Here is an 11,854-nt window from a genome sequence, read left to right on the forward strand (position 1 = left end):
TCCCTCACGACAGATTTAAACAAATTATCAACCTTAAATTATGCTCCTGTACATGTGTAGAATGCACTTTTTTTTTTAAATTATGCATCAAATTAAATCAATAAATTAAATTAAATCATACATACAATACATTAAATCAATAAAAAAAACCACTACACACCCTACCATTTATTATACACATATATGCACTCTTTCTTTCATTGTTAAAGTCAATGGTCAAATTGAAAATAGGTTAATATTGTTTATTTTTAATATTATCTGTCTATAGTGTAGTCTTGGCGAAATCTGTGATTATAGAAGTATAATAGTTTTTTATTTATTGCTTAGACGGGTGGACGAGCTCACAGCCCACCTGGTGTTAAGTGGTTACTGGAGCCCATAGACATCCACAACGTAAATGCGCCACCCACCTTGAGATATAAGTTCTAAGATCTCAAGTATGGTTACAACAGCTGCCCCACCCTTCAAACCGAAACGCATTTCTGCTTCACGGCAGAAATAGGCAGGGCGGTGGTACCCACCCGCGCGGACTCACAAAAGGTCCTACCACCAGTAATTACGCAAATTATAATTTTGCGTGTTTCATTTTTATTACACGATGTTATTCCTTCACCGCGGAAGTCAATCGTGAACAGTCTTTGACAATATAATCATAATAATGTTCAAACTTATAATTTCAATTAAATATAGTCGAATTTCGACTACTGCGGGACCACTAGTATACATAGATCTATCAACAAAAGGAGAACCTTCCATTAAAAAAAAAACCATGTATATATGTAATAACAATACTTTTACATGTGAACAATAATGATGTAGAAATGTGTTTATTTCCCGCATCGCTTATCAGGTTCATCTAGAGCCCGATTGACATGTCGTTATAGGTGTCAGGTTACTGGTTGGGGTGGTTAAACGAAGTCGGGGTTCCCTGGGAAATGGAAATATGCGGGAGGAAAATCTACGTTGTGTGTTTTTCGATTGATTTACCCGTAAATGCTTTTTTTATTTTTTATTGCCCGACGAGGCAGACGAGCATACGGCCCACCTGATGGTAAGTGATTACCGTCGCTCATGGACGTCAGCAAATGCCAGGGGCAGAGCCAAGCCGCTGCTTACCGCTTAATACTCTCCACAAGCCTCGTTTGAAGAAGGACATTTCATAGCGCTCGGGAAAGTCGGGAAAGAAAGTTGAAGTCGTCGTGGCCTAAAGGATAAGACGTCCGGTGCATTCGTTGTTGCGATGCACCGGTGTTCGAATCCCGCAGGCGGGTACCAATTTTTCTAATTAAATACGTACTTAACAAATATTCACGATTGACTTCCACGGTGAAGGAATAACATCGTGTAATAAAAGTAAAAAACCCGCAAAATTATAATTTGCGTAATCACTGGTGGTAGGACCTCTTGTGAGTCCGCACGGGTAGGTACCACCGCCCGGCCTATTTCTGCCGTGAAGCAGTTAATGCGTTTCGGTTTGAAGGGTGGGGCAGCCGTTGTAACTATACTGAGACCTTAGAACTTATATCTCAAGGTGGGTGGCGCATTTGCGTTGTAGATGTCTATGGGCTGTAGAGCCCATAAGTGGCTACTAGTAGCCACTTAACACCAGGTGGGCTGTGAGCTCGTCCACCCATCTAAGCAATAAAAAAAAAAAAAACATCGTGGAGGGAAGAGCTCACTGATGGAAAACTCTTCCACTGAGCGATGAACTATTGTCGTTTTATTTTAAATTCTATTAAAAATAACCTTCAAATCGTCTAGCTTAATACTCGACTTTTAGATTTTTCAATCAAAACTCACGCGGTCAGTCCGTGTAACTGTTTATTTAGTTATAGTTATTACGAAATATGTCATTGAATTCCCTCGTTTAGGTCTGATTTATGAAACAAGCACTAAGTCTTGTCATTACTAACTAGCTTTCCGCGATGAAAGGTAGCCTAATATTTCCCAGGGTACAACCTATTTCCATGCCGAATTTCTTCATAGTCATTTTGGTTATTTGAGCGCGAAAACGTGATAGTTATTTTCCTAAAAATATTCATTTTTGTTACGCAACTTCTCGCATTTAACAAGCTAAAAGTATATACAGGTGAAGCAGGATGGTAGGTATGTATATATGTCGAAATAGTTTAGTTTAATCTGTGTCTTTACGATGTCATTGTCAGTTGGTTGGCAAAAGAAAGTGTCAGAGTTAAGACGTTCCGTGGTTAAGGCGAGAAACACTGAAGTATGGCGAGAAATAAAATTAATTGTGAAACACTTGAGGAAGTATTGCTTTATTCTACTACGCCACCCCTCATATTATATTTGAAATTTCGAAATAGGTAAATATATATATTTGAAATTTCGAAGTAAATTCCAAATAAATGTAAATAACAAGAACAAGATGGAGTTTTTTAAGACGGGGCAAGCCATTCGGTGTAAAAACCGTTATTTTGCGTCAAGTGTGAATTAAAATCCGGGTTTCTCAAGGATGTCTCTTAAGCCAATCGACAACATCATGGAGCGAGCAAGAAGTTTCAAGTCAGTCACATTACAATAGGAAGTGAGCTACGTTCTCAGCTGCCTCTAGGCAAGCTCTGTACAAAGACCTGTTTGTTACATCTATAGCATTCTTTTGTTTTGCCAATAGTGGCCAGTAGCTTTTAGATTTTGGCTTTACAATGATTAAAGCGCGAATTCATAGGGCTCAGCCTGAGAGAGTTGGCTATAATCTGCCCTAACATGAGCAGTGCCTCGCAATCCAAACCCCACTGAGAAGATCCGAAACTCAGTGGATTATAACAAGGCAACAACAAACCAAAGCATCTCGGGAGATAAGTTATCTGAGCAGTACCGGGGAGAGATATTAGACCTCTTCAGGTTTCCATTCAGCTGTTTTCAGTCAGCAGTCCGAATGCTGTTACGTATCTGTATGACCCTGCCTATTGCTGCCGTGAAGCAGTAATGCGTTTCGGTTTGAAGGGTTGGGCAGCCGTTGTAACTATATTTGAGATCTTAGAACTTATATCTCAAGGTGGGTGGCGCATAGACATCTACAACATAAATTGTAGATGTCTATGGGCTCCAGTAACCACTTAACACCAGGTGGGCTGTCAGCTCGTCCACCCATCTAAGCAATAAATAAAAATAAAAAATTGACATTGACATTGCAAACAGACGCTCTGTTTTCCCAATGCAAAATGCTTCGGCAATAATGAGTTTTAACATGAAACAGTGCACAGATAAATTGATTAAAAAAATATTATTTAAACAAATTTTCTCACTAATAACCATTTTTAAATGAACACACCCAACCACGGAACCATGCTGGTTCGAAAAATATATATATTTTATCAGTCACAAACACATTGTACGAAAGAGAATTATGAAATAATATTATTGTATAATTACGAATAATGGCGAATGATGAAGGGCGCGATAAAAGAACGAATGTTCCCTTACGTCACGTAAAATTACGAATAAACAAATTATTATTTGGGTTTGTTGTCCAATAATGGGGTGGATTAAATAAGGGTTGTTCTCTGAATATAATTGTCGAGTACTTTCGTGGTTATTTAGCTTTTTCTATATGTATTGTGTAATTTTATTTAAGCATATACCGGTGTTCGAATCCCGCAGGCGGGTACCAAATTTTTCTAATGAAATACGTACTTAAGAAATGTTCACGATTGACTTCCACGGTGAAGGAATGACATCGTGTAATAAAAATCAAACCCGCAAAAATTATAATTTACGTAATTACTGGTGGTAGGACCTCTTGTGAGTCCGCACGGGTAGGTACCACCACCTCGCCTATTTCTGCCGTGAAGCAGTAATGCATTCCAGTTTGAAGGGTGGAGCAGCCGTTATAACTATACTGAGACCTTAGAAATTATATCTCAAGGTGGTTGGCGCATTTGCGTTGTAGATGTCTATGGGCTCCAGTAACCACTTAACATCAGGTGGGCTGTGAGCTCGTCCACCCATCTAAGCAATAAAAAAAAAATGGCAGTTTCGTTCAGCGTTTCTCGCTTTTGTTTCGATCTATGTTTTGTTTCGATTTTGACGATCGTGTTGATAGAAACGGTCATGAGATTATTACACGAACTGCATTTATCGAGCGCAATAATATATACTAGAGGTCCCGCAGTAGTCGAAATTCGACAATAATTAATTGGAATTGTAAATTTGTACACTATTAAGATTGTATTTTATACTTCTATAATCACAAATTTCGCCAAGACGACACTATAAAAAAATATTAACAAAGACAAACAATATTTAATCTATTCTCAGTTTGACAACAGTCGTCAAGAACAAAACTTTGACAATAAATAGAATTAATGCGTGTGTGCGTCAAATACATGGTATGTAGTGTATGTAATGTTTTCTTTATTGATTTAATGTATCTTTTATGCATTATTTAAAAAAAATATTAGCATTGTGCACTTCTTCTCTATAGTCTCTATAAGTGTGGAAAATTTCATACTCCTCCGTCCGCGCAATTTTCGTAAAAAGGGATACAAAGTTTTTGCTTCACGTATTAATATATAGATTCTCTTTATTAATAAAATTAATTTTACTGTTTAAACTCGCTTTTGTTTGTCAAAATGTTATTTTTGACGTTTGGATACTTCGTTTGAATATTCCATTGAATTTTCAAGACCATTTATCGCGACTATTGAGGTAATTATATTACATAATCACCATAATCAACCAAAAATATAGCATATTATAACGACATAGATTTTATAATCATATTTAAAAATTCGTAGACAATTTAATCTTGATTTGTGTACACAACAATGCTCTCTTTCTCAATAAAAAAATAAATAAAGTCTTGTACAACAGAAATAGCGGGGTTATTCGGAAAAAGAAAAAAAAACGTCATGTTCATTCCAGACGCTTTCTTTCATCGATTGATCATTAATCAGTCTCCATTACGAAAGCGCTCTAAATACGAACGGACGTCTATTTGTTTGGAAGCCGGATATTTTGCGGAAAATAATTCAGTATTATCATCGATACCCTTTATTGTAACTCGATCGATCGATCAAAACAAACGAAGGTCGAATTACCTTAGTGATCGGGATGTCCGCCCGCTTCTGTTCAAAAATAACTAAGCATCGGCAAACGGAGAAGTGCCAAAGAGATTTCTCGTTTTGTTAGAAGCGTTTGTATTTATGATTTACAATATAAATATGAACTTAAGACGCTTATGTTTAATTAGCCTTGTTCAAAACGAATCAACAAGGCTAATTCTCTGCTACAATTATTTGTGAAGAGGTAATTAATAAATAAATCTTTTTTTTATGATTGAAAGATTACTGGTGATCCGGAGGCCTTTCCAGTTTCACCAGGACAGGTGGGCGAGCAAAGGCTCAGCCAAGAGGGGTGGGTTTTGCTAACAGCTGCCCGAACGCCTCCGAAGGAGACCTAACAACTCAAGAGCAATTGCTTCGCGAATGAATCTACTACCGGATCGGAATCGCGACCCACTGAGAAGATCCGGCGAGAAACTCAGCGGGCTGATGCATGGATTAGGTTGTACGTCGACCTCTTTGTTGAGTTCGACAAGTGCGGTTACCGGGGTTCCTCAGCCTGCTCCTAGTATTAGAGCTGAAGATATCTAATGCAAGAGCTATTGGATCTGGTGGATCCATAAGGACGTGTCTAGGTCGGTGACTTGCTCCTGCGTAGATATATGTGAGCGCACTCGCACACTATTTTGTAACTATTTAATTAAAATTATCGCGATTATGCGTAGAATGTCTCGATATTGGGTTTCAGATTAGCAGCAGCACTAACTTAACAACTAGTGGGCAATGAACTCGTCTACACATCTTGCTTAAAAACAGACAATGTGGAGTCCAAACGCTCAAGGGAATTTCGCGCGTCACGCCTACTTGTCAATTAAAGTCACAACAAGCTGTCAATGTCACAATGACCGATAACTCAACAATGGGTCAGCCCTAATCTGTAACTATAATAGACACATCTTGAAAACATCCAGTGACAGTAGAGCTCTGATAGTCCATATAGTGAAGTGTCGTCGAGAGCCAGATAAACTGGAAATATGAGGCTATTTCTCGCTTCTTTTTTTTCCAATAAATTTAATAAAAGCAAAGGTATCTTAATTCTTACCGCGATGTTTTGAACAATTAAAGAGTTCTGTTGTTGAGGTTTTTTGCTAGCGCAGCTGCATTGAGCAGGTAGGTGCTTATTGTTGGACTGTTATCGATGTTTTGTAATACGATGACATTGTCGATAGGTCAATGGCGAATAACGAGTCATCAAACGATCTACAAGGAGAGATGGAAAAGTTTTTGCTCGCGGCAGTTACATTATTATAATTTAAGAAATGATTTCATGAATTTGTTTTTTTATTATTAGTTGTACATGTTCGACATATTAAAAAGAATTAGATAGAAGTGAGAATAGTATGTATCTACTTCTAATAATTTTTGCAACAACCTTTGAAGCGTTGCACTTTTGTTTAATTCACTTTTTTTTTAATAACATTCCAGTAGTACGTATCTACTAGAATTTCATAAATAATAAAAAGGTAACAAATAGACCGTTTTTCACCTCCTACCTATGCACTGGGAGCCTATGGTCACTAGTTGTAAAACATACAGTGCAAAAAAAACCTAGCATTCGACAATACCAACCTCTCTGACTGGCAGTCGGCATTCCTGTCACAAGAACATCATATTTGCCCTACGATCACACGGTGAGCCATTGTGACCATAATGTCATTATATTTTTTTTTGCTGGCCATCCGACAAAAGACGCACGGTGTAAATATAATATTAACAAATTGTACCGATGTGTTCTAAAATGGATTTCTTGTAAAGCCTTTGTCAGCGTCCTCGAGTCTAAGGTATTATTACTGTTTATATTTAAGAATGAATATTAGAATATAGATTAGGTTTACATTAGAATTTCCAAATCCAAGTCAAACAAACTGCTAATTTTAAGATAGTACTGTTAGTTCTTCCTGCGTGAAAAGAAACGTTTTGGAGGTTTTTTTTTTAAATAGAAAAGAGAGCGAAAATATAACGACAATATAAACATAAATATAAATATAAAGAGACCGAAAATATAAAAATAGAGAGAAAGAAAATATTTAGCTTAATGTACAAATGTCGACGAATAAGACCTTTGTCGTCTGTGAGCACGAAAACTGTTAAGTATTCTGAGCCTCCCGAATTACTTAAAGAATCCTATAATGTACCTACCTACTTACATTAATTTTCTCTATAGTTTTTATTATAGACATTATCTCTTAAAGTATACATAAGCAAGCTAGTTTATGTATACTCTAAGCATTATCTAGAAAAAAAAACTGTAATTGTTTTTTTTATATACTAAAGCACGTGAGTAGCTCGCATACGAAATATAAAAGAAAATCGGTTGATAGATACACGAGAAAATTGTAGGAATGTTTTGTTTTTGACTATTTTAAAGCTATATAAAGGTATCTTACGTCATATGTAGTGTTTTTTTAATAACATATAGCTCTAGGGTAGTATTTTTTTCATGTAAAATTTTGTACTTTTAAAAGTATCTATATATTAATACGTGAAGCAAAAACTTTGTATCCCTTTTTACGAAAATTGCGCGGACGGAGGAGTATGAAATTTTCCACACTTATAGAAAATATAGAGAAGAAGTGCACAATGCTAATATTTTTTTAAGATAATGTATAAAAGATACATTAAATCAATAAAGAAAATATTACACACACTACATACCATGTATTTGACGCACACACGCATGCATACTATTTATTGTCAAACTTTTGTTCTTGACGTCTGTTGAGAATAGATTAAATATTGTTTGTCTTTGTTAATATTTTTTACAGTGTAGTCTTGGCGAAATTTGTGACCATAGAAGTATAAAATACAATCATAATAGTGTACAAACTTACAATTCCAATTGATTATAGTCGAATTTCGACTACTGCGGGACCTCTAGTTTTATTTATTCCACGTCTGAAAACTTTACGAGTTTTGGGTTCCCTGATGAGTTTTTGTAAGAAATATTTTAAATCATATTTATGAAAATCAGACGTGGACAGCGTGGCTTTGCTAATCTCCATGGGCGATGGTAATCGCTCACCGTCTGATATGATGCTAGGCTAATATTAGGGAATTTGGAAATTAGGTGTCTATCTCGGCAGAGTGTTGTAAATTAGAATAATGAGTATATTTGGTAATAACCTACTGTTTGAACTAGAAAGTAACATAATTACTTATATGGATTTAATAAAATAGTACCTATTCTATACTGTGATTGATATCCAATAACTTAGTAAACATAAAATAAATATCCTAGTACCTAATATTAAGGTAGTATTCGCTTCTATATTATTTCTCGCAACGAATACGGATATGTTTAATTATTTTTTTTATCAAAATAGTGAGAAAAAATGTCGTTTCATATTTTTTTACAAATTGCATCCTATCCATTTTCCTGGTTTGATTAACCGTGCGCGTTCCACACAGACGCCATTTGCAATCGTAATCAAAATCGCCACCCTTCAAAACATTTCATAACGAATATCATTTTTTGATATGCATTCGAAGCCGGATTACCGTGTTGAGATAAAGTTTAAATTCCATTGGCATAGCTGTATTAGTGTTTGCGTTAAAACCGCGACCCACAGCCTGAAGTGAAAATACGAGTGGTGAGTAGAGCCCGGCATAATTTGGAGTTTCTTTTCTGGAAAGCTGGCCGCTGATTGGTCGAGGTGGCCCGCTACAGACGTCGCGATTGGTGGAAAAAACTCGCCTTTGTGCCGACTCCAGCGATTTATTCACGACTATTAGTTATGGTCGGATGAACGGACGCCCGGGGATATAGTGATGTGACGTAGATTGTAGTATCGACAGTCAGCATTAAAACTTATTTAATGTGCATGCAGTTTATCATTACTTTAATTATGAGCCTATTTTGACTTGTTCCTAAGATCAGAAATAATGTATTCGGAGATATGGTTGTTACTTGAATAAAATTTACATAAATAAATAGATATAGCTAGTTAAATAATTAAAACAGTTGTCTATGTATCCGTTAAAGTATATTTTATTATTAAAATATTGAAATTTGATTCCGGCCAACTCAAGTCATTAGTATACTACTTCTACTACTAGTACTAGTATTACTAATAGCAACCCGAAGACATCCATTGCTGGATACAGGGCTTCCCTAAGGCTTGCCACAAAGATTGGACTCCCGGAATCTTCCATAGCGCTCAGCGTCTTACGATGCGCGGTCGCTACTCGAGAACTACTTCCACATCGTACATTGATATATATCTGACAAAAGTCTTTCTTTACTCTTATTTGTACTGTCGTTTTGCATATTACTACTTGAAGTCGTCATGTGTTCCTGTCTGAAGTGTAGAATAAAAACTGTTGTTTGGACTTCGACCGTATGTTTCAAAGTGAGATGTGATACTCACGGTGGAGCATGTAAGGTATCTATTAACACTGGTAAAATTACCAACTGAAAAGCAGCTACCAAGAAATTGTTCGCTAGGATGTTTTTTTTGTGAGGAGGAGATCGCCCGGACTTTTGCCTTCCACTGGGGATGGAGGGCGGGACATGTCGGAGTCAATCTGACTAAAACCTCCGTCGCTCAACATCCAGCATCCAAACCTCGCATGAGACAGAACTCATGAAATGGCAAAGGGGGGAAGTGAAGCGCTTAGTGCGGAGCACATCTCTTCCATCACTCTCCCTCTCAGGACGCCGGACCGGCGGTCGTCGCATAGATGGGTACCAGTTTTCTCATATGTACCGTGAAGCATTTTTGCGTAACCATTTGAGAAGTAGGGCAGCCATTACATTCAGTTGATACTTAAATCTCGTTTACTAAAGTAATGATTATTTAAATATAATATTTTCGACTACTATCGACTAAAATATATACCATCACTAGTCGTGTTTACTATTCTCGAGGTGTATAATGGGACCAGTGGCAGTTGGCAGTTACCATCTCAATCATCCCACCTTTTACTTACAGTTAGAACGAGACAGCTGTCACGAGTCACAACTCGGAAAAGGACGGATGAAATATTTCGAAATGCGCTACGAATTCAAATCTGATTTCGTTATTGATTTCGTTCATGCGATTTTGTGGTTTATTTTGTACGTTTTAACGGTGATTTTAGTGTGTATTCTCGATGGAATCGGTACAAACAATATTTAGCATGTATGTTTTCTTTAGATATGAATGCAAATAGTAATGGCGCATTTTTTATTCGTAACGTTTATATAGAGGGGACGAGCGCGAGTGAAATATGAAAAAGTGTAAACATTGACGCCATTTTGTTGCGTTGTACCGTCAGCAGGGAGAGAATCGGGTATGATTTTATATTTAAGAACCCTAGTAGCTTTAACTGTTGATGCGGGACTCGAGATAATAAGTCTGAGAAATTAAAAAAATACTTTTTATTATTAACCGATTCATGAATGCGGGTTTAATTATAATGTTTTTTTCTTTGTGTTATATTGATCATTCAGTATTTGAAAATCTAAATTTTAATGCCTAAATGTTAATAATATTAAAATCATAGAACAGAAAATTGGTGTACTAATGTAGCACCAAAAGAGGAAACAGAAAGAGTCTCTCTCTATGGCACGTTGCAATGTAGGTATATATGGAGATATAAGATGAAGAAGGTTGTCGTCAGAAAGGCGGCTGGTCTCTAAGCTCTTGCCAAAACATTATGCAGCATGATAAGAAGATGAGCTGGGCTGATCACGTAGAATTTGCGAAGAAGAAGAAGTACGCGAAGTTCTATTGTACGAAAAATCGGTATATTGAACTGAATTCATAGTTAAATTAATCCTATTGTTGCGTGTAATATTAATATCAATCAATTTCAATTTTAATATGTATGTCGGTATTGATATGCGTTTTTTTTCCTACCTAAGCTTACCTTGAGAGGCTATTTCAGTTACATAGTTATATTTCAGTTACGCCATAACATGTAGGTAAGGTCACGGGGCTCAAGCCGGAGTGTTGCTAACACTGGCCCTAGCAAGAGCAGTGCTTCGCGGAATCTACCACCGGATCGGAAGCGCTACCCACTGAGAAGATCCGGCGAGAAACTCAGTGGGCTGTGTCTATGGGTTAATTCACTCGTCGAGCCCTTCGTCGCAAGCGACGGGTTCGGTGAGGACAGTGACCGGTGTTTGAGATACCTAAAAGCACCGTTAATGGATCGGAAGGATCCGTAATGACGTACTTTGGGCGACGTCGACAATATGTCCTAAGTCAGTAATGTAAGCTTGATACTGGCATCGGCAATCTTTCGGCACTTTAAGCTATAGGTAAACACCTTTCGATCTACTTAAGTACGCTACTGTAAGACACCTACAGCTCTAACACTAGAAGCAGACTCAGGGAGCCTGGTAATCGTACTCGGCAAAGAGTTCGTTGTGCAACCTAACTCATACATTAGCTTGCTGAGTTTCTCGCCGGATCTTCTTATCGGGTCGCAATTCCAATCCGGTAGCAGATGCATTCGTGAAGCGGTTGCCCTTAAGATGCTAGGTCTCCTTTGGAGGCGCTCGGGCAGCTGTTAACAAATTCCACCGCTCCTGGTTGAGCCTTCGCTCGCTAACCTATTCTGGTGAAACTCGAAAGGTTTCCGGAAGACTAGTAATGCTTCCTTTCTAAAAAAAAAAATTAGCTCTGATCAAGTCGCCCAAGCAATGTGACCTTTGTAACATATACGAGACATAGCACTCTCAATATCAGCGTAAATTGGTTAGGTATATTCATCATATCAGCCAGGTGACGCGATTTTTTTTTATTGCTTTTGAAAATGTTTTCAAATGATAAATAAAGCCATGC

At 37.3% G+C, this 11,854-nt stretch overlaps 1 long non-coding RNA gene across 2 annotated transcripts; it reads left to right on the top strand.

The window, feature by feature from the left end:
- Window positions 1–4,579: 4,579 nt before the first annotated feature.
- LOC134200526 (uncharacterized) lies at window positions 4,580–6,557 on the top strand. 2 transcript variants are annotated; one of them, XR_009975485.1, is made up of 2 exons: window positions 4,580–4,668; window positions 6,254–6,557. It is a non-coding gene; the product is annotated as an uncharacterized LOC134200526 (long non-coding RNA). The 2 variants fall into 2 exon arrangements; XR_009975484.1 differs by lacking the exon at window positions 4,580–4,668 and adding an exon at window positions 5,776–5,947.
- Window positions 6,558–11,854: the final 5,297 nt, after the last annotated feature.

Source organism: Bombyx mori, chromosome 18, assembly GCF_030269925.1.
Source record: "Bombyx mori chromosome 18, ASM3026992v2".
Classification (NCBI taxonomy): Eukaryota; Metazoa; Arthropoda; class Insecta; order Lepidoptera; family Bombycidae; genus Bombyx; species Bombyx mori.